The 25,042-nt window shown below is 37.6% G+C and overlaps 1 long non-coding RNA gene across 1 annotated transcript in view; it reads right to left on the reverse strand.

The window, feature by feature from the left end:
• LOC128600233 (uncharacterized) overlaps positions 1-25,042 on the reverse strand; it is a 108,172-nt gene that overhangs the window by 12,623 nt on the left and 70,507 nt on the right. The window contains exon 3 of the long non-coding RNA XR_008384535.1: positions 14,636-14,748. This is a non-coding gene — a long non-coding RNA (uncharacterized LOC128600233). The remainder of the gene's footprint in view (positions 1-14,635; positions 14,749-25,042) is intronic.

Below are 25,042 nucleotides of genomic sequence, written 5' to 3' on the forward strand. Positions count from 1 at the left end.
AGCAGTGACATTTAAAAACTCCAGCAATGTTGCTCCACCTAAGACACTCTGTTCACTGCAATACCAATTACCACATCTTTACCATTTCGGTGTCACTATTGCTCTGATCATCCTCCACTTGAATAATATCTGATCAGTGGTGGTCACGTTTAACTGATGGACAGGGTAGAGAGGAGCTAAGAAATAACAACACAGCAACAGATATGCTACAATCAGTAATTCTATACCTACAAAGTGCACCTATATGTAGGTTTACCTGATAAAAGGTCCTATGAGTGTAAGCTATTAAGCGACTGCGTGTATGAATGTAATTCGCCTGATGGTATGGGTGATGATGATGATCAGCATCATCATCATCACACCCACTATCTGCACACAAATGTAAATGTGTAGTTGGATTTACTTTGATTTCATAGGCATGAAAGCCCACAATACCTTACTCCAACGTTCCTATTTTTTAGATTTATATTTACATTTGCATCAGGTGGGATGCCAGGAAAAGTTTCACACTAGAGGACGTATGAAGGAAGAAGCAAATATGTGCAGTGCAGCCATTCTTTGATCAAATTCCTCTGCCTCTTCAAGAATCGGTGGAGCTGCATATTAAATGCAGTGGGGGAGCAAGCAATGCCAGTCGGCAGTCAGTCAGCTGGAACTGCAGAAGACGGGCATCAGCACCCAGGCTTTGATTATGTTGGGTGGCAGAGTGTGATGAGAGGTATATTTAAAAATGTGTGTGCTCTCCTGTTTGCTTTTTTTATTAAAATTTGTGTGTACTTTTTTTTTAAGGAAACCATTTCAAGTGTTTTAGAAATGGAACAGAATATAACCAGTAGAATATAAGAGTAGAGTGCACAATGATTAAGAGAAAAGGGCTGAGACATAGAAATAGAGTATAATTAAGAGAGGCAGAGTGACAGAAAGAGACGTTATCAGGGGAAATCAAGCCCTCGTTTGAGGGAGACAACTGGGCTTCCCATATATACACAAGTGCACAGAGAGCATGGGCTACTGGGCTCTTCATTACCCAGACTATGAATGCAACCACTCAAAAGGTCACTTACACAGCATCACCGTTAACTAAAGCAGCACTTCAGCCTTGGCCACTGAAATCCTGATGTAAGACATGTCCAACATTGGAGTGAACACAAAGTCATCTGCTGAGGAGGAAGCCAAGCCCAAAAGGATTACGGAGGGACAATGGATCATCTCAGCTTCAGCATGACAACCAGGGATTAGAATTCCCACAGAACAACCTGGCACTGATAAAACTGGTGACTGCACGGATATACTGGATTCAAGAAAACAAGAAGGCCATCAGGCTAACTGGAACTAGAAGCTTTCTAGAAGGTGACCACATCAGTTGAATTAATTCTGTCTGACCTGTGTCTACATGCATCAGTAGCTTGGTACAGTCTGCTAAACACTATAGTCTGTTACACACTAAGAAGCTTTGCTGAAACCAATAGCACGGAAAGAGCAGTCAGGACCAACTCGTACAGGAAAGACACACCACAGCTTGGGACAAGCAACTATATCCTCAGCTGCAACACACACACAATCCTGTTTTTTTTTTTCTTCTTCTTCTTTTTTTTTAAGGGAGCTATATACAGAAACAGAACAGTGACAGAGAGAGGGGGAAAAAATCTTTTGCTCTAAGCAAAGATTTTTTTTCTATCCAGATTTGCATGACTTGGCTTATAACGTTATGATATATTTAGGTGGTCAGGACAGAAAAACACAAAATGGTTGCCACCACTACTTCCTCACAAGTACTTTAGCTAGTCTTCTTTTAACATGGTACAAAGCAAATGTTTAATGTGTGCAAACTTGACATCACATATCAAATTCAGTATTTGCCATGTATTTCTTAAGGTACGTTCACACATACAGCGACTCACATCGAAATGCAATCAGAGACCATTCATTTTCAATGAGAGCTGGCGACTTCCAGCGACAAGAGCAACAGTAACTAGATGTTGGCGTGTCCAGTGATGCGACAAAGTTGAGAAAAGTTTAACTGTATGCAAACTTGGAGCGACTTGGTGCAGTGACTATCAATGGGAGTGAAGACAGTAGAGTGTAAGTAATTAGTTATCCACCATGTTGCCTGCAAGTCCGAATTGTTTCGTGGACCCAGACAGCCCAGCGCTATAGACAGATGGCCGCAATGGCAAAGAGCTCACACTACTTCTCCTTCATCTCGTAGGATATGATGCATACACTGGCGAATTTTATATACAAACACTCTCCATTCAGAATGTTTAATTTTTCTGTCAAAAGTGATAAACTGATAAATGCCACTGATAAATGTTACTATGGCAACCAGTAGTAGGAACGCCTACTGGTGACGTCATAGTACAGTGACTGCAGCAATAAAACCAGCAGCAATAAAATCGCTGTATGTGTGAACGTACCTTTAGGCCCATTTGTATCATAAGGTAGTACAAATGAACAAAAACTTTGGTCTAGCAGTTGTTTTGGCTTTACAAAATAAGAACATAATGTCATCTCTGCATTTCACGCACAGGCTGCCTTATAGTCTTTAGCAATCTGAATCCAGTCCATGACCTTCCAGTAATAATAATGCTACCTTAATATATTTGTAGCAAAATGGCTGGTGGTAACTAACATCCTCCCAAAAACCTATGAAAGTGTAGGGTGAAGCTGATAGGTGTATTCCCACATCACGCCCAGGGTTCCCGGGATAGCCTCCAGATCCACCGCAATGCACTACTCTCGGGCCTCCCAGAAAGCTCTATCAAACTAATTCAGATAATTCAGAATGCAGCAGCACTCCTCGTCTTCAACCAGCCCAAAAGAACCTACGTCACACCCCTCTTCATCGCCCTTCACTGGCTTCCTGTAGATGTCTGTATCAAATTCAAGGCCTTGATGCTCACGTACAAAACCTTGTCTGGAACAGCACCCCCCTACCTTAACACTCTCCTGAAGGCTTACGTTCCCTCACGCAATCTGTAATCAATTAATGACCGACGCTTAGTAGTGCCTACTCTGCATGGCTCAAGGTCCCTTTCCAGAACCTTCACACTATCTGTCCCTCAGTGGTGGAATGAACTTCCAACCTCAATCCGGACCACAGAATCTGTCACTATCTTCAAAAAACAGCTAAAGACCCACCTCTTCCGTGAACACCTAACTAACCCCTAAAATGTCAACCCCACATTATCCTTAAAAAACAACAACAAAAAAAACACCTACTCTGGCTCTTACACCTCTACTCTGCACACTTGTCTGCTCAGAACTCAATTAAAAGATCTTGTATTGTAGCTCTACTTGTATTGTTCTCCGCTTGATATATCGCTTTACTTGTATTTCCTCATTTGTAAGTCCCTTTGGACAAAAGCATCCGCTAAATGAATAAAAGTGAATGTACACTCTAAGCAGGACAAAGTGGTTACAAAAAAAGAAATGTCCTCTCATATTCAACTTGCCAATCGGCAGTCGATCGTTATGTGTGAGCTACTCAACGACGCATTGCCAAGACATTGGTGATGCCACACAGATATTTGGCATGCTAAATATCTGCAGCTGTCGGGCGACTCCACTTCCTATAGTGTGAAAAGTGTCATCACTGGCAGTGATTGCGGCGACGAGCTGCAGCCAATGACAGATCAAGGCATGGGGTAAGGTCACCGTGAGGAAGGGAGACCTGCAAAACCTACGGAACAAGCATAAACGGGAGAAGCTGTACACAAATTTGTACTCACCTCCAACTCTCCCTGTAGCACACACAATCCCTGCTGCCTGCGTGTGCTAATCCATTCTTTTACCCAATCACATAACACTGAACACCAGCAAATCACAAACACAAAACAAAACATAACTCTTAAACCACACTACTTTCACAAAGATTTGCTGCTGTAAACACACAGCTTCCACTTTTAAAAAGCAGCTATTTAAAATGTCACTCAATACGGTCTCGGAGGATTTTGATATAATGTGGCTGAGCTCCATGGAAATAATCGTGCTATGAATGTGACATTGATTTCGAGAAGTTTTGATTTGCAGTTGGAGAAACTAAGCACACAACCACTGCTTTTACTCTGGAGCCTGGAACTATTTTTTGTGCAGTAGAGTATATGGTTGCATCCAAGTGTGAGGAATGTGAATGATTACAACTCTAGATATATTGAAGACATGGTTTGAGAAGGATGGAGTGGAAGAACTCGAGTGTCCTGCACAGAGCCCTGACCTCATCCCCAATGAACACCTTCGGGATGAACTGGAGTGCTGACTGCAAACCAGGCCCCCTCACCTAACATCAGTGCCTGATGTTCTCACTAATGCTCTTGTGGCTAAATGAGCACAAATCTCCACAGGCACGCTCCAAAATCTAGTGGAAAGCCTTTTCAGAAGATTGGAGGCAATTATAAATGGAAAGGGCTTTGGAATGGAATATTCAACAAGCCCATATGAGGGTGTTGTTCTGGTCTTATTGTGCAAATACAGATTAATTTATATTTTGCACAGAAAAAAAAAACCCAAAACAAAACAATAAAACCTTTTTAGCGCAATGCTGCTGCCCTCACATTAACTTAAATGTGTAGGTTTCTTTTTTTTTTTGATAAATTCCCTGTCCTATTGAAATTTGTAAATTTGCATTTGTAACTGGTTGTGTCACTAGGTGCATATGGGCAGACATGATTGATCGACTGATTAGCTGACTGACTGGTTTAATAATTATAACATTAGTATGAATGCAAAAAAAGAGAGAAAAAAAGTGCTGAGTCATCATTATAGTGTTTTGACAGCTGCTGCATAGGCCAAATTCCAACTGCCAATAAACCAGTCCTTTGCCATTTCATACTGTAAGTAATTGAAGTGAACAGGATCATTTTAAATGCATTTAATAAAACTTATTTAAAACACAAACAGGTTTTAATTCCAAGCAGTTAAAATGAGTTAGCACATGGTTGTTCAAAACTTCTTTGACTTTCATGTCAAGAGGCTCAGCTGCATAGTCATAAAACAGTGACAGTGAGAGTAACAAACTCTTCTTTTAGCCATTACCAAAATTTGTTTGTGCTGACCCAAGCTCTTGTTAGTGGGTTCGGGAATGAAGTGAGGAGCAGCGATAAGATCTGAGCATAAGTGCATTGCAGGACAGCATTGCCATGGAGGACTGGGCTGCTTCAAATCCTAAACAGTCCCAACTACTTTTATCTACAGATGTACTCTTAAGTACTAGCCTGGGTTACCTGAACAGATGGAGTGGAAGGGTAGATACAGTGTCTGACTGGCAGAGCGAGATTCTTTCATACCCACAGAGGGGGTTCACACTGGGGCAAGGGGAGGGAAACATACTGAAGGAAAGTTGATCAACATGAAGGATTTATGCTAATAAGGAGTGCTCAGTTAATGGCCTGAACCAGCTAGTGTTTATATAACAGTGGAATATAGAGCATGATCTCCCAAGAGCTTGGGCTAAAAGTCACCGTACGGCTCAACAGCGTAATCTAATTACAGTACATTAAGTGGTAAGAAGGTTAAAAGACAAAGCAGAAATGACATTTTCTGAGCCTTAATAAATCTTTATTTGTAATTTTACAGGGTAATTTCAAATGGTCAAACACCTGTGTTAGAAATCACCTTACAATGTAAAACGGGACTCTTTGCACACCTATGCCTTTTTATTTTAGTGACATTATTGTTCACTCTGTTTCCATTTTCACCTCATTCCTATTAATGTCACACTTTTATTGTCTGAGATAAAATCCTTTTCTTAAGAGTCAAATAATTAGTGACCTGCAGCTTTTCGAACTGGGTGAGTGAGTGTGAAGTGAGTGTTTTTCAGTTGATCTGTGAATCTCATTTTGCATATTCAAGGCAAACAACCTTTATCTCTTGGCAGGAATTGGAATTTTCAGATTTAATTTCTTAAGAATAATTTAATCACACTGAGTTATAAGAAATGAGAAATATAGAATATAGATATATATTCTATATGCTAATATAGAAATATAACATTCAGAGCATCAGAGTCAGATGAACATAAGACCTTTAGCTAATGGTTTCAAAGTCGGAGGAAAATAATTAAAAGCAAAGAATTAAAGACAAATATTTTATTTCCTTCACTCTAGGATCTAAAAGGATCTAAAAGGATGCTCTATGAAAACTTAATATAAGGGCTTTTCTTAATATTCTTAATGATAGATGCAGCTAGGCTGCTAACTCTAGCTTTTAACCCCTGTAATCTGTTATCTTTGTTTTGATATCTCATCTGTGTATTTCTAACTAATTTTGAAATACAAACATACGGTGAAACTCACAATCACCTCCTTTTAGTCACTAAATGATTATTCTAAGTTATATAGTTAGCTCTTTTTCATCAAACACAAATATGTCACGATCATCTATTTACATCTATTTATTTATTTAAATTAGAGAACAAACAAATGCATTTCCTGCTCAACAAGAACAAAAGGTAAAACACCTTAAATTTAATTTCTTTTTATTTCTGACTGTATCACTCTCTATGCTCAACTTTCTACTTTTATTATGAGAAAAGAGGGCACATCTTCATGCTCATGTCATAAATGATATCAACACATAATAAGTTTCTAAGTGACAGCAGTAGCAAGTCATTGATGCTTTACTGAACACGCTTTGGCAGTGATCTTTTAAAATGTGAAACTGACTAACGGATGATTGGACAAAGAAGTTGGAGAAGTAATCGAATGGAAAATAAAGGTCACTTTTACACCCATTTTGTTTTTATCCTAAAGGATGTTTAAAAAGCACTCCAGGGAATAGAAAGTTATGACATTTTAGTATTGGCAAATTGTTTAACTGCCACACTGTGGCAAAATCTTGTGAGGAGCCTAGAAGGCACAAAAGTATACACGCTGACTCTAGGATGAGGTCTTGTATAAATGGTCTTGCATGGCAGCTAAGAAATATCTTTCTGTAGAAATATTTTTTTTTTGTTTATGAAGGTGCAGGTAGTGCATATCTGAACAGCATTACTGGTATACTGAACATAGAAGCTCCTCAGTAAAAATGGTGGAGGTAGTGTCATGGCTTGGGTTTGCATGGCTGCTTCTGGAACAGACTCACTAATCTTTATTGATGATGTAACTCATGATGGTAGCAGCGGAATGAATTCAGAAGTTTACAGGAATATTTTGTCTGCCAATTTAAAGAGAAATGCATCCACATTAATTGGCAGGAACTTTATCATGCAGGAAGACAATGATCCAAAACACACTGCCAACTCAACAAAGAACTATCAGGGGGAAAAAGTGGAAGGATTTACTGGAGACTGGCCAAGTCAATCACCAGACCTTAACCCAGTTGAGCATGCATTTCAACCCCAATCCCCACCCTCCAAAAAAAACCCCAAATCAAACAAAAACAAAACAAACAACTGAAAGAGGCTGCTCTAAAAGCCTGGAAGAGCATCATAAAAGAATAACTTTTTCTTTACTTTACTTCAAGACTTCTGCATCCATCTTTTGATCTCAAATACAAATGTCTTTGGTGTATAGAACAAATGACTTGGCCTTGCCTTTCAAATAGTTTCAGAGGGGACTGTATATACAGTATAAATACTGTGTATGTGTCTTACATACACATCCATATATCTTTATATACATGTTTGTTTGCAAAATGATTTGGTGTAGTTAAAACTGCAATTGTATTTATTTATTTATTTATTTATGCATTCTTTTTTTTGATAACACCCATGTATCTAATAATATGCTGTTGTTTAATGAGTTATGATATCTATACTAAAGTAAAGATTCTATTTAGTGGAAAATATACCAACAATACATACTTCTGAAGCACTATCTATGTGTCACATTCACATCGCTATTAGCTATAAACATCACCATTAACATCCAGCGTCCCATCATCTGTCAGTCTTCATCAGTGCACTTTAACATAGTCTCCAAATTAAATAACCAATCCCTGAAATAGCAACAGCTGCAGATGGCAGATTATATTATGAGTTATTGAACATCTTCTTATTAGTCCACTGTTAATCATGGAAAAGTGAGCAAGACAGATATCTGTCATTCAGGATTAATAACAGACAGTCCTAAAATAATAAAAAATAAAAAAATGTTTAGAACAGGGAACGGACATTCATTATTGTCTTCTAATGTATTCATTTGTTATTGAGTGTGTGCTTAATACATGGAGTGTTAATTGATTTTAGTGTGACTATTTTTGGTAGGTAGACAGGACACAACCAAAATTAAGGGGAAATTGAATGTTGAGGCACCTGATGATGGCTGTTTGGATGTTTTAGAAAAGTGCAAATGTTGTTCACTGAGTCAAAATAAGGGAAAACAGCAACAAGTTCATTCAACACCATACCAAAGCAGCAAAGGTCTTACTTTGAGTATAGTGGAAGAGCTGGGGACATGTGGATGTGTTCTGTGTCTGTGTGTTGGTGTGGGCATGACAGTGCTGGAAACCTGCCATCATGGGCTTCAAATATGGACAAATCCATTACACAACAGTGTGAAATGAAATTCTTAGAGAGCAAAAAAAAACCCAACCCATGTGATAAAATAAATCCAAGCCTTCAGGACCATGGGTCAGTTCCGCGAATTGGGTTTGGAAGTGGTGGCTGCAATCAGTAAGCTCAGCCTGTTTGCAGGAGTAGGTGAGTGAGGCCAAGCAGCAAGATGTTATCATTACTTTCATAAGCTTTCACACTGACTTATGGGGTTGATATTAATCGTATTGCTCACAGCTGGTCTTCCAGACTCCTTCAGACTCCACACTCCCTTAGGGGCATCTTTACTCCCAAATCGCCAAGTTTATTAATGATTCAGGCAGACTGCTGAGGAGATTTTTTGTTTCTTTCTATAATGACTTCAGAATGCCCATTCTTTATGGAATATTTCAGCTGTGCTGCTGCACATGATAACATTGGCTTGAGGCACATGCATTTACAGGAGCAGGGGACTAAAAAGAAACTATTCTGAGAAAACAGTTTCCCTGGTGATGAAAAACACAAACGATTGACTATGATGTTAAAATGCTAAATGATGGTTTTGATTTAAACTGACATGCGACTCAATTCAAACTCATATAATGTGACTCAACTTCACTCTGACTTCTTATTCGCTGACCTGTTAGCCCAGTTACTTATGAAGTAACTGAAAAATATTATTTAATGTATTCCCACCTCACACTCAGTTTTCCCAGCATAGGCTCCGGAGCCAATGCCACCCTGACCAGGATACAGCAGTTACTGAAGATGAATGAATGAATAATACACTCTAAAATGGGCACAAACACTTATGACAGATAACCATAACCTCCAATACCAGATAGATAATGACTTTGTTCCATCATGGTCATGTGTGAAGTTCTATTGGAGGGAAAGACAATCAAAAAATACAAAAACATTTAAATGATTTAATTAAAATGAATTAATTAAAAGAAAATGGCTGCATGTAAAACATGACGTTAGAATAAACTACACAGGGAACTTAATAAAATTTCTTAACAAGCTAAACAAGCTTCAAAAAAAAAAAAAGACATCTCCAAAAAAATCTACCAATAGGTCGGAATAGGATTATGCAAAACTCACAAGATGGCTACAAATACAGTAATGCAGCCTGCAAAAATTAAACGTGGGCTTTAAAAAAAAGAGAGAGTAATTTTCTCCCGACATAACTTTACCACAATTGTACTATCATTAGATAATTTTCATCATATAATTTAACATGGAGAGCATGGTACTGCATGGTCCGTTATAGAACATGGCAGGATTATTATTGCTTTTGTTTCATTGAGTGTGACAAGTAATAATTTTAAAAGACTCCTGAAATCCCATTTTGTAAAACCAGATTAATACAGCTTAAGATATCAAGTTAAGATAAGTTACATTTCAGACTGCAAGATAGCGAACATAACAAAATGTCAGGTTTTTCACGACCACGCAGCTGTAGAATTTAGCTGTATTTTGACTTCATTCATGAGAAGAAGAAAAAGTGTTGGAACTTGTGGCCAAAAACCAACTCATGAATAAGTCTGATTGATTCTAGCTAAAACATATCTTTTTTTATATATATATATATATTTCAGGGGTTCAAACATAAATGGACAATATATTTATCTATATCGATCTATATTTAATATATGTATTGTACTACACTTTATTGTAACCCTTTAGAACTGATAACTTTGCAATGGATAAAATCCAGAAATCTGTCAGTTTCCAGTTCTTGCCACATTCTGGACTTTTCCCCTGGTGAAGATCATTTATATCAAGTTTTAGCAACTTCTTCCTTCAGTGAAAACATAATGGAAAACTTCATAGTTGCTTAAGCAGTATCCTATAAATTTTTGTCCTACAGCAAGGTGAAATGCAGTTTACTGATATATGGAGTTTGCTGATATATGGCTTGGTTGGAGAAATGCTTTAAATGCTTCTGTACATTGATCCTGCTGCAGCACAAGATCTATCAGAATGTTTGACACATCGATGCCAACATTGTAAACAGTGTCCTCTATCTGATTGACAGACTTCCTTTTTGAGTCCTTGAAAATAGGAGGCTAAAAATACAGCTAAAATAACATTGATTCCTATATTGTCACTATATTATCATCCATTCTGAGGTTTTGAATGAAACCAATTGGACACTGGATAAAAAACAAAAACAAAAAAAAACAAGCAAACAAAAAAAAAACACCAATCAATTTCATGTCGATTGTGTAGAATGGATCTATGCCTGTTAGCGCTTGTTTATAATTTAAGCCCTGGCGCTGGCAGATATTGATGTGTAAAGATCAGATGATTTGGATTGATTCACTAATTTTAAAAGCAATAAGTGAAATGAACAGAGATTATTGATTATAATTGATTATAACTTCTATCCATCCATCCATTTTCCATACCACCTAATTTACACAGGGTCGTGGGGGGGAGCCTGGAGCCCATCCAAGGGAACTCGGGGCACAAGGCGGAGACACCCCGGATCACACACACATTCACACACTCTGGATAATTTGGAAATGCCAAACAACCTACAACGCATGGCTTTGGACTGGGGGAGGAAACCGGAGTACCTGATGAAACCCCGAAGCACAGGGAGAACACACAAACTCCACACACAAAGGGAAGAGACGGGACTTGAGCCCTCAACCCCAGAGGTGCGAGGTAAACGTGCTAACAACCAAGCCACCGTGTCCCCCCGAATTATAACTTGATTATTAATAATTACAATTGATTATAAATTGATTATTTTTCTGAAAAAGGAAATATAACTGGTTATAAATAACACCTAATAACAAAAACATTTCAGCAAGACTGCAGACTAAAACAGCCTAAAGAGCAAAAAGGCTAAGGAGCAGCCACATGGTTGCTACTCATAGTTTAATCAAGCCAGTTACAGTAGAACCTGTGGCCAGCAATCAACCAGTAAAAGCCCCTACCATGCTAAATGTAAAATTCTCTCAATGATGTATCAAAGCTCGTAGTGTCAACGATCAGCTATTCTTAATTAACTCAGCATTCCCAAACCCAGTGTGCCACTTTTCCATTTTCGAACATTTTATTCCTGTTCTAATCGACACACATTAACGTCCCCGATGTACTTTCTGGACTTCACGGCTGATGCTCTCAATATAGAAACACTGATTAGCTTTACATAAAATGTGATGGTATAAATAAAGGCCAGCTGTCTAGCTGCCACTTGTTTTTGCAGTTAGGGAAACATCGAGACCTTGGCATTATAAGGTTCTATCTAACAATCCTGTGAATTATTAGATGGCATGTAAATACCAAATTTGGACTTCCAGAATGCCTACAGAAAATTTTTACCTCATGAAATGGCTCCATTCTTTAGAACACAAAACATGATTAAAAAAAAATAAACAGTTTTTAACCTTTTTACCAATTTTATTTCTGGCCAAAACAATGTGATAAGGCTTTTACTCTAATAATTGTTTCATGTAATGGAGGATCATACGGATGCAAGTGCAGTAAAGAGCTTTACAGTTGTGTTTGGAAGTTTACATACACTCATACATGAATGTCATGGCAATATTGGGCTTTCAGTAATTTCTTTGAACTTTTCTTTTTTGGGGAAGAATGATTGTACAATATTCATCTTTAATAAAAAAAAAAAAAAAAAAAAGAATTTGGTTCACAAGTTTTAATTCATTTGTGGTTTTCTGTAATCAACACAAGACCAAAATTATACATACATACAGGGTTAAAAATATACTTACAAACACTGATTATTAATTCAGTGATGTTAAAAGTTCCTAAATGTCTTTTAATTCCCCAAGACCAAGGCCTCTTAATTTCTTGTTAGTGATCATGATTGACTACAGCTGGCAGCTTCTCTGTGCCAACATAAAAAGGGTTTGTTTGACAGCACTCATTGGATTGACCAACACACAGTACTATGAGAAAGTCCAAGGAGCACAGTGCAGATCTGAAAAAAGATGATGGTGGATTTACACAAGTCAGGAATGTCTCTTGGATCCATTTCTAAACAATTGCAGATTCCAAGATCATCAATTCAAACAATTGTACATAAGTACAAGTTATTGGGAAGTGTAGCCAAGTGTAGGAAATGGGTTCGGATGGTCAGGAAAAACCCAGGAACCACCAAGGCACAGGCCTGCCATGACCTAGTAGCTGCTGGAACATCAGTGTCACTGTCTACAGTCCAGCGAGTTTTACATCACCATGGGTCTGAAAGGCTGCCATCCGAAAAAGAAGCCCCTGCTCCAAAATTGGCACCTTCAAGCCCATGTAAAGTTTGCAGCTGACCATATGAACAAAGAAAAAGCCTTCAAGAGGAAAGTTTTATGGTCGGATGAGACAAAGATTGAATTGTTTGGCCACGATGACCAGAGGTATGTTTTGAGGAGTAAAGAACACTTTACCAACTGTTAAGCATGTTGGTGGTAGCATTATGCTCTGGGGCTGTTTTTCTGCCAGTGGAATTGGTGCATTGCACAAAGTCGACGGAATAATTAAGAAGGAGGACTACCTTAGAATTATTCAGCATAATCTCAAACGATCAGCCAGACGGTTGAAACGTGGACACAAATGGGTGTTCCAGCAGTACAATGACCCCAATGACCCACATCAAAGCTGGTTGTGGAATGGATAAAGCAGGCTAACATTAAGCTTTTGGAATGGCCTTCCCAAAGTCCTGATCTCAACCCTATCGGAAATTTGTGGACTCTGCTTAAAAGTCGAGTCAGAGCCAGGAAACAAACAAATGTCATTGAACTTTATCAATTCTGCCAAAAAGAGTCATCAACTATCCAACCAGAATTCTCCCAGAAGCTGGTTGATGGCTACCAAAAGCGTCTTCTTGTGGTGAAACTTGCTAAGGGACATTCAACTATATATTAGGTGTGCTGTATGTATAATTTTGACCTTGTTTTGACTATAGTAAACCACAAATAAATTAAAACTTGTGAACCAAATTATTGTTTTTTTTTTTGTTTTGTTTTGTTTTTAAAGATGTATTTTGTACAATCATTCTGCCCCAGAAAAAGAACAATTCAAAGAAATTATTGAAAGCCAAATATTGCCATGACATTCATGTTCGTGATGAGTGTATGTAAATTTCCGACTGCAACTGTATTTGAAGAGACAGGCAGAACATTCCAAATCGAAAGGCAAAAACATAGTCCAAAGACAAGCAAGGCATCAGGCGATCTGCAAATGGGCATAAACAGAGCTTAGACAAGAATCAAGAAACGTGAGGACAAAACAGGACCAAGAAACTAGGAAACGCGGAACAAAGAACAAAGGTTTGATACGGATCTGGCGGAAAGCACAGAAACACTCAATATTTCGCACTGAACAAAGACACATGAGGGGGTAAAACATAAACAGCTGAGACACAGGAGACAACCAATAACATAACAGGGATGGAGAATTTACAGAAACCAAAACAAAACACATGTTTAACAGAAAACAAAGTCAATGTTAACCCAGAAGCGCATGCTATCGCGCTTCAGGCAGTTCTTGCACACTAAATGCTCCGGCACGCAGCGCGAGGGGAAGTCCATGACAATTTGCAGATAAGTCAATAAGCAAGGTTATTCTGAGCAAATAACACTGAAGAACTACGGACAATCTTTTTTTTTTCCCCCAGAAATTGCACCTCAAGCTCAGAAGCCCTACTGGTTCCCCTTCTGGTCTAGACCTATTTTTACAAGATGACCAGGATTTCATGAAACATGAGGCAGCAAGTGATGCTTAAAACTGACACACTGATGCTAAAGACACTAAAAACCCGACAATAAAGAGTACATGATATGCTCTATAGCAGATCACCATCTGCTATTCCCATGAGCTCTACATCTTTGGTCTGATAACAAAGGCATACATACATAATGAGTTTTTGGGTTGTTTTTCTATATAAAGATGTGTGACGCTACAGAAAAATTATGTCTAATAGGTCTACAGTGCAATTTGATCAGCTTTTATGGGTCTTCAGTGGGACAGCAGCTCCTCATCAAGATCCAATAACAGTGATTATGAACTGTACGATTCATATCTTCCTTTGACTTGGCAAGTAGTGCAGTTCCCAATTAAAGTGCATACAAGGGTTACATTGGATATGAGGTGATGTTAATCAAGCAGACAGGATTGTAACTCACAGAGGATCCTTACCTTCGTAATAGATTTTGAAGCCGTGGGCACTCACAGCAAAGTCACTGGTGAGCCGCAGGGAGAAGACGGACCCTGTACTCATGACTGGAGGTGGGATTTGGAAACCTGTTAACCTGTTAAGGGAACACAATAGACAATACACATTTAGCGCTATTATAGATCATAAACTTTAAATCATTGTTAAACACTAATAATGACAGCCCGCCTAAATATTTTATAGCTCATACAATTGACAGTATTCGTTCATACATATAAATGTTAGTACTTTTCTTGTCTCTGAAAACTAAAATGAGTTGAAATGGAGTCAGTTACAATCATCACCAAAGCTAGACACATTCTAGACTAGTGCAACACTTCAAATGTTCAAGTGTACGCTCTGAAACCAGCCCCATTGAGACCCAATGAAAACCCATAATCTGCTCAAATAGTATGTGGCCCCTGTCTCCTTAGAGAAGGACTTGAAAACTTAATGCCAAAAGTAAGAAAGAGATATTTGTGTGAGAGAAGACAAGGATTATGACTAGCAGAGCTGCAGAGCCCATACGTAACCAGAAGACAACTGCAACAATGTCTTTATGACACCACAGGAAAATTATCTTCTCATGAAATGCACTGAATTGCATTCATGTCCAAAGATTGTTAATGTTTGATAGGACACCAAATCCCAATTACAGGCTTTAGTGAAGCTTCAGGTGTACGCTAGCTTCTTCTTTTAACTCCCACACTGATATACTGTAAATATAAAATCATAAAAACGTGATGTCTTTGCTTTAATTACCGTAAGTACTTTTTCCACTGCCTGCCCTTAAAATGTGATTGCTATCCTTGTGAATCCTCTTGCCCCCTCCAAAATGATCCTCCTTCTCCAACCCACATGCTTCCAGCAAAATTTTAATGAAAACCTGTTTCACACATCAACTTTAAAGGCAATTAAATAGGAAGAGATTAAGTTCCTTTCAAAGGGAACCCAACTCTGCGTGAGTGTCACGCTGTGAGAACGCCTCTGCGTGTGACCGGTATCTGAAATCTGTGTAAAATCACGTCACTTTATGGCTTGCTGTGGTCATGTGACGTGGCATTTCACACGTGACCATAAAATGGCACCTGTAAATGTGGAGGAAGACAACGTGCCACAGCGTGAAGCTCATGCAACGTCTCGTTCCCTTCTTCTTACACGCATAACCAGGATGTTCATGCACACCAAGCATGAAAACTCCATACTTGTTTTGAGGACTTTTTTGAGGTTCATGTACAATCCGATACAGTACAGCAAAATAAAGTGTGACCCCTTTTAAGGTGGCTGAAGGGGTAGATTTCTCAGGTGGCTTAAAGTGGCTGAAGGTGGTTTCTCAGTAAGTGTAAAGTCTGATTAACAAGTTTTTAAAATTATATTATGTACATGTGGATACACTGGAAAGCCACAACTCTACAGTTTTGCGTTCATTTGACTGATAAAATCTCGAGATGATATAAAATGGAAAACATGACAAAGTAAATTGCTAAAACCCATATAGTTCAAACAGCACATCAGATCTACAACAGGAAATACTGTAAAAGCCTTTAGTTAAAAGACAGAACAGACAGGCAAAGGCCATACAGCAAATAGCTCCCTCACAATCCTGGGTTCCAGTTTAATTTATTCTAAAATAGTTTTAGGATCATTTACCATATGTTCTTTATTTTACTGGATATTACCTTGATAATGCGTTGTAACAATATATGCTAAGATTTATTGTTTATTCCAATTCCTCCTGAAGGTGTTCATGGGGCTAAGGTCAGGACTCTGTGCAGGACACTTACATTCAACTCTAACCTTGGCAAACTATTTACCCCATTTTATGGAGTGCTGTGTGCATAGGGGCATGTCATGCTGGAACAGGTGTGGGCTTCTTAGTTTCAGTGAAAGGAAATCTTAACACTACAGCAAACAAAAACATTGTAGACAATCGTTTACTTCCAACATTGAGGTAAAAGTTTGGGGAAAACCCATATATGGGTGTGATGGTCAGGTGTCCACATTCTATTGGTCTTATGATGCATGTACTATATATCCTCAGCTGGGCCATCCTGTTAATGCCTCAACCTTTACTCATAACTTACATAACTAACCTTTACTCAACCCTTACTCATAAAATTAGAACAGCCAATTTCTTCATTTTTTTTTTTTGTACTGACCACATTAAATATGTAAATACAAATACAATAAACACCAAAACATCAGGCTCGAATGTGGCAACAATGATATGTGCATAGAAACCATAATAAGTACTTTTTGCTCCTTGTGCCCTTGAAGTGAAATGGATATTATGGAAGCCCATGTGAAATGGATTGCTTTTGGGTATGCTAATTCTTTCATGCTGTATCTGAATAAATTATAAATGGCAGATAATAACTAACTTCATGCAAAATATCTTGAGGACATGGCACAGATTCCCTCTAATATTCCTGACCTTTAAACTGTGACACATTTCCAAGAACCTTTTCTAACAAAAGCCCTTTCTGAATTCCATCCATTTTAATTCTTATTTGGTCTAAAGGTTACAGATAAGTTCCCTTTCATTAAACATTAAACATTTACTAAATATTTCTTTAACCAGAAACAAACTGGCATTTATCAGAATTATTCATTAAAACTGAAGACAATCAGTAATGCATATTGTTGCAGCTCGCTTGATCCTTTGAACTTCTTGCAGCTTGCACTGTGTCCATGAGTTTACTCTGTGTCCATGAGTTTCCTGTCATAACATCATTCATGCCCATGCACCGGTCTCCTATCTGCCAATTAAATATAATTTGCTTCCTTTGGCTAACTCTTCTCCTAACATCTTCCACCAACACCCTCTTGCATTTATCACTTATTTTTCCTATCACACCTCATTCCTCTATTTGGATAACTGCCACCTCCAACTTCTGCCCAGACTGCAGTCTATTTTAATATGTTTTGTATGATGCTTAAAGGGGCATTTACTAAGGCTAATCTTATAGTCCTGAGTCAGTTTACCATATTTAATAACAATGACAAAATTGTATTTGTTCAAACAAAGGTTTATTTACAGTATCACTAAAGAAGGAGTCATACAGACTTATCTTTGCTAAGACTATATGTATGCTCAGTCATAAAAACAAACCGCTTGCATGCAGTGTAGAAGTCTAGGTAATATTGCTCCACTGAGAAAATATCGGGTAGTTGCATATAACACTTCATGGATTATTTTTACAAGTTAGCATGGGGCAAATGAAATGAAGCAGCAGCATTATTTGGCCCGCAGGCCTCGAGTTTGACACCTGTAGGCTGGTAGCCTGTTAAACTGAAAGATGTTCAAAATGATGTGTTAAACAATGACATTGCTATGCTTCTGTAACAAATGGAAAAGGTCCTGATATCAAAGTTTTCACACAAATTCAGCAAAAGGTTATTGCAAGTCATTTAAAATGTGTAATCTTAAAAGCAGTTTATTAACAAGTCCTACTAGCCAGATTCTGTCTTCTTTTCCCCCACTGCTATTAGTAAAAGAGGGAAAAAAGGGAAAAATCCAACTCCATTTGTAACTGATTTTCAAAAATTGTGCAAGGTAATAGATCTGTATGTGGAGGATTCCAAGCCATCTACTATCATTTGTAATTTTAGAAATAAAACAGCAGTTCATGCAGAAACCTAGAAAAAATAGATCAAGGTGCTTAAGTGTTTTAGTGCAAATCAGGTGACCTTATGTAATGTCCTGTTGTAGCTGTATGAAGACGGTACTAAAAAAAAAACCTACAAAAGAATAACAATTTTTGGATGGAATACCAACAGGCTGATCGGTTACATCAGCTGAACAGTTGTCCTGTATTTCTTGTGCGGTCTTGATAACATTCATAAAATATCTATCACTGACATTTCTCACCACAACTTCCCAGTTTTTTAAGTCTAGACTCAAATGCTTGCTGAGAATTTTATGTGCCCAAGAAGGGACAGGTTGGCTCATCGCAATTCTTTCTAAAGTCACAAGTTCCCTGTGATATAGCCAGTGAAAGTATATGAATCGTTGATCCTTTAGTGGAGGATCTAGTTGAACGTCACAGATTTCCCCTCGTATGAACTGCCCGAAGCGCTACAGTGCACACTTCTGGGTTGTCATTAACTGTGTTTACTTTTGACACGTGTGTTTTGTTTTGGTTTCTGTCCTGTCTCTGCCCCTGTTGTGTAAATGGTTCTTTCCTAATGTCTCAGTTTTTCTCGTTTCCCTCTTTGATTAGGTAGTATTTTAAACCCCTGGGTGTCTTTGTTCCGTGAGAAGTATTGTTTCTGTGTTTTGCCGCCAATACTCTACCGAACTGTTCTGTTCGTTTCTCGTTTCATGGTTTTTGATCCGGTTTCCGTTCTCGGTTGTAATTCTCGTTTAAGCCCTGTTTGCCGATTGCCTGACCCCTCTCCTGTTTTGTGATTGTGATATTGCCCTATGTTTTGGATTTGTCTGCCTGTCTCTTTATTGTCCTTTTCTTTGCCTACTAGCTTCTGTGTTTTTGTCATTTTAATTGGTTGCACTAATTTTGCAGTATTTAGGTGGTAATTATTTTTTTTTAAGTATTGCAGTATGTTTATAAGTAGGGATGCACCGAATGTTCGGCAACCAAAATAATAATAAGTGAAAAGGCTGAATAAATTTGACTGAACAATGACGTGTTTGACGCGACAAAATAGCCTAGCAACCAGAGTGAGAAACGCGAATGTCACAACCTCGATGAGGGGGCGTGCGCGGCGCTACATGCTCTTCGGATGTTTACTGGGGACAGTAAACGTGCGTGGACGCGCATTTGTTTTGTTTCTGTTCCGGAGTATTCTGTCACGTCGCAATACATAAGGGAGTAGAGTACGGAAGCAGGTAAAGACGTATTTATTTAAGGGCAGGCAGACAAATCCAAATCGTAATCCAAAAAACGTAGTCAAGACAGGTAAAGGGTCGGGCGATCGGCAAACAGGCGTAAACGGGGCAAAGCAGGAATCAAAGTCACAGAAAACAGGGTCGAAACGCAAAACAAGAAACATGAACTAATACTATGGACTGGGAGCGGAAAAACCAGCGGGGACTAAATGAACTAATCTATAGTTCAAACTAACTAAATCTATCAAGGACCATAACATTAACAACGTATCTAACTATCCTATATCCACTATAATGCTCGGTGAGGTGTACAGGGACGCAAGCGGTATATATCCCCAATATAATCAGCCGAATAGAACCCAATAGAACCATTTTTTGCACTCTTGTCAATGCACCTTTTAATGCACGTTTTTGTTGTAGGCTACAGAGTGTTCCATTCTTTCAGCAGTCAGTTATAGGCCTAACATCAGCTATTCAAGGGGCTCAAAGATTACCACATCAATATATTTATTTAAAGTTAAAAGTGCCTTGCTGGTAGCCTATGCCTGCTGGAATGAAAAAAATGTTCAGTGTTAAATAAATATTTTGAAAATCATTAGAAATGATTTTTTTTTACTCTGTAAAGCTAGACAAAATAGTAAAAAGCACATTTTGACTATTTAATTTATGCATCGTGAAAAAAATGGCAAATAAATGGAAAAAACACGAAAAAAACGTGTTCGGTATTCGGCCTTCGGCTTTCAGCCAAGTTTTTCATAATTTTCGGTTTCAGCTTCGGCCAAGAATTTTCATTTCGGTGCATCCCTATTTATAAGTATATGAAATTGCATTTTAACATGTATCACAACAATTTTGTTTAATATACTGTATTAGTAATACTAATTGCAACAATATTTAGTATTAATCAAATAAGTCAATACAATTTAAATCAAATTGAAGTGTCTAACAGACCTGTTAGCAAAAAATACATTCCATAAAAAAGTAAGCTTCAAAGGACAAATTAAACCAATGTGTGTTCTTTTATACGATGCTGACCCAGCACTGCGTGACACAAATCACCCAGTGGGTTACATTTACGTAAGTGTGTTTTGGAGTGTAATTATCTGTGGATTTATTGAGCTGATCAGTTACGATCAAGTATATAATATGGCACCCCAAGTGTTACTTTTATTTCTACTTCCAGAAATGAATGCTTCCTAACTGAATTGCAATTACCAAGAAATAACTGCCAAAATCCAGTCTTTCTTCTGGAAAGACGAAAACACTTTGAGTCATTACTCCCCCTCATTACTCCTAATGCTGCTTTATTCACAAATTGCATTTTCCTCTTTTTAACCTGCTGATTACATTCTACCAAATGTAGTCATTCATACCAGTGTTCTGTGAGGAGATTTCTGTTCTCTCCTACTGTCCCTTTATTTCTCCAAAGAATAAAAAAAACAACATTTTGCATGGAAGCTAAATGTGCCGACTGTAATGGCTGCCTATTGAGTAGAAAATAAAAGGGTGGACGTGGGGGATTGGAGGAATATAGCTGTCTCGACCATTTGATCTGAACGAGAAAGAATCATAAGGATGCGTTAAAACTGCTTCTTTGGTGGCATCCGTTTCAGACTGATTGCAGGAGACAGGCTAAGCTGACTCTGGAGTGACTGAAATTGCTTTCCGCTCTGAATGAGTGGAAACTCATCTTTTAAAAATACTTTACTGACAGTACAGCAGTATTCAGTCATACCACTTGGATTTCATTCTTAGTAAAAGTCTTGGAACTTGGAACTTTAAGAGCCAATTCAAGTGTTAAGAGTTTATTACTGAATTATTAAAATGCCTGTTTAAAGATTAAAGTAGAGGATTTTGTTATGGGAACACTTACACGTGCTGGTATTTTCCACAGAATATTATTCAAAAAAAGAAGTGCATAAATGTATTTTACATGAACCCTGATTGGACCATGCTGGACAAGATCTGTGTCCACCGCTTATTGGAGAATATCTGGTGTAACCTAATATTAAAAGCTCTTCAACAGTCTGGTCACTAAGTGCACATTTATTTAGACTACAGACTTAGTGTTAGATTTGTCTTTATTAACCTACCAAGTTCCAGAAAATGCAGGACAGGTCACAGTAATACAAAGAAAAATTATTCTATATTGTTTTCTGTTTATTTAATAAATTTATTTGATCTGTTTATGTAATAATTTATTTAATGATATACTCAACACGGGCAATTTCTGTATTTGTGTACAATAATCCAAGTGCCATTATCTGCGTTTATCAGTCTCATGTTATTTGAAAATAAGATTTTTGTTTTTTAAACCTTGGTTAAAACACTGTGCTGCTACTGATAACATTTGATTGACTCCCCTTTTTATCCCCCTGTTAGCTTTTTTTTTTTTTTTTTTTTTTTTTTTTAAGGACTGAAGTGCATAAGTGAAAGCTCTTGGTCACAACAAATGCATGTAGACTATATACTGTACCTCTGTGATGCACAGTTCAAGGAAAAACCTCACATCACTTTATACAGCAGACAAATGAACCTTAGTGATTACATAAACAAACATTCTGCTAAAATTAAAATTCATACATACATACAGTACATCATAGTGATGATTAAAGGGAAAAAAAGAAAAGTTAACTACAACCTGCCATACACATGAATGTATTTTTATAGGCAATTTTATAGGGGTTGGGATGTACCAGATTTGTAACAGAACCTGTTAGTTGTGCGAAAATGTGTGTGTGTGAGTGTGTGCACGTTATCATCCCATCCAGGGTGTATTCCTCAAACCCAATGTTCCAGGATCCATCACGACCCTGACAAGAATAAAGCAGTTACTGAAAATGAATGAATTGAAACAATTGAATGTTTCTCTATAATTCTGTTACTTGACATTGTAATTAAATAGCCAATTAAACAGAATTTTGTTTTTTTTAAGTTTCACAAAAGTTCAAAAGTGGATCTGCATCTTATTATAAAGACACAAACTTCACACAGAATGTTATTTTTTTTTTTCCATTATCAGGCTCCATGTTAAAACTTTCTTTTGCAAAAGCTTGCATTATTCTCTTTAGTGTTGGACATATAAGCTATATTTAGCAGATTGTTACGCAGTTCGGTGAAAAGAAGAAATTATTTTCTCATTATTAATTTTCTCACATTTTAAAATGGTGACAGTGTGCATAGTATCATGCATAAATAGGATATATTATTTTATAGGATTTTTTTTATTATTGGTTTTTGTATTTGGTACCTCATGATTTATTTTTAAAAGGAAAGTGAAACATTTTACTTTACATTGTTCTTTATATTTGCATATTTGCCAATTTTATCTCAATGCAGTATGATACATTTCTGGTGCCTTTCATGCCTTAAAAAGCTAGTGTATAATCAGCTCCATAATTATTGGCACCCTTGATAAAGATAGACAAAACCAAAACATGGAGTTATAAAAAGTCTTTGTGGTTAATTATCTAAACTTTACACTGAAAATATGAGGGAACTCGAACCTTTAATTGAAGTAAACGTATTCTAAAAAAAATAAAATAATTGTTACAGTTTAAAGCACATCTCTCTGGGGAACACAGTACTGTGCAAAAGTCTTAGGCACGTGCAAAGAAATGCTGCAGAGCAAAGATGCCTTCAAAAAATAATGAAATTAAATGTTTCTCCATCAAAGAAATACTATAAGGAGCAGTAAACAGAAATACATGGAACAAAGGCAATACACTGGGGGAAATAAGTACTGAATGCATAAAAAAAATTTCATTAAATATATTTCCAATGAGGCTATACACATGAAAACTTCACCAGACTCCGGTGTTAACACAAGAAATCTGCACATATAAAGAATTCCAAACATTAAAGTCCATAAATGAAGTTATGTGTAATAAAGAGTAATGACACAGGTAAAAAGTATTGAACACGCTAACTGAAATGTATCTAATACTTAGTGGAGAAGCCTTTGTTTGTAAAGACATCTTCAAGACGCTTCCTGTATGAAGAAATTAATCGGTCGCAGTATTCAGGTGTGATTCTGGCCCATTCTTCTAAACATATTGTCTTTAAATCTTGTTCAAATGGATTCAAGTCAGGTGACTGACTGGGCCATTCTAACGCCTTGATTTTTTTTCTCTGAAACCAATTGAGTTTCCTTTATACTGTGCTTTGGATCATTGTCCTGCTGGAAGTCCACCCACATCTCATCTTCATCATCCTGGTGGATGGCAGCAGATTCTTCTCAAGAATCTCCCAGTAAAGGACTCCAGTCATCATTCCTTCAATTATATGAAGTCTGCCAGTACCATGCAATGAAAATCAGCCCCACACCATGTTGCTTCCACCTCCACACTTCACTGTTGGTATAGTGTTTTAAGGGTGATGTGCAGTGCCATTTCTTCTACAAACATGGTATGTAGTATGACAGCCAAAAAGTTCCATTTTGACCAGACTACACTCTCCCAGTATTTCATAGGCTTGTCCAAATGAGGTGTAGCAAACTTTAAATGACCTTTGACATGCCTTTTCTTTAGTAATGGAGTCTTGTGGGGTGACCGTGAGCAGTGGAGTGCATTGCCTATTGTTTTCTCTGTAACAATGGCATCTGCTGCCTCCAAGTGTTTCTGGAGCTCTTTCTGAGTGGTCCTTGGCTCTTGGGCTACTTTTCTGACTATTCTTCTGGTCAGAAATCTTGAGCTCCTGTCTGTGGCCAGTTGATGATGGAGTGATGTTGCTTCCACTTGTGGATAATGGCCCCAATGGTGCTTACTGGAAGATTCAGAAGTTTTGAAATACGTCTGTATCTGATTCCATCAATATGTTTTGCAACAATAAGGTTCAAAGGTCGTTGCAGAACTCTTTGCTTTCACCCTTCATGAGATGTTTCTTGTGTGACACCTTTGTAACGAAAAGCCTTTTTATATACCATCAATTTACTAACCAGGCTGATATTAATTTGCACAGAAAGGGGGTATAATTACTTACGGATTTCAGCTGGTTCCTTGCCTTACCTTGCCTTGGAGAACTGCTTTTTCTTAGTGTGTTCAATACTTTTTTCTTGTGTCATTCCACTTTATTACACATAACTTTATTTATGGACTTAAATGTTGTGAATTCTTTATACTTCCAGATTTCTTGAGTTAATACTGATTTCTGGTGAAAATTTCATGTGAATAGCCTCATTGGAAATATATTTACTGAAAAAAATGTTGACACTTTCAATACTTATTTCCCCCACTGTATTTGGTGTGACGACCATTTGCTTTAAAAAATAAAAAATCAGTCATCTCAGGTAGAATTAGTGCAGGTTTACAAGGAAATGAGCTGTAAGTGTTATTGAGCATCTTACAGAACCAGACACAGTTCTTCTGGAGACTTTGACTGTCTCACTCGCTTCTTATTACTGCAGAAAAACCCCAGCAGCCTTCATTGTGTGTTTAATCTGAAAAGTGTCTCTTATGTAATCTGCTGCTTTCTTTAATGACATACAAACATTTTTCTGTAACATTTAATTTTGTGCTGGAAAACTAATGTTTGGGAATCTAAA

Source organism: Ictalurus furcatus, chromosome 24 (genome assembly GCF_023375685.1).
Source record: "Ictalurus furcatus strain D&B chromosome 24, Billie_1.0, whole genome shotgun sequence".
Lineage (NCBI taxonomy): Eukaryota > Metazoa > Chordata > Actinopteri > Siluriformes > Ictaluridae > Ictalurus > Ictalurus furcatus.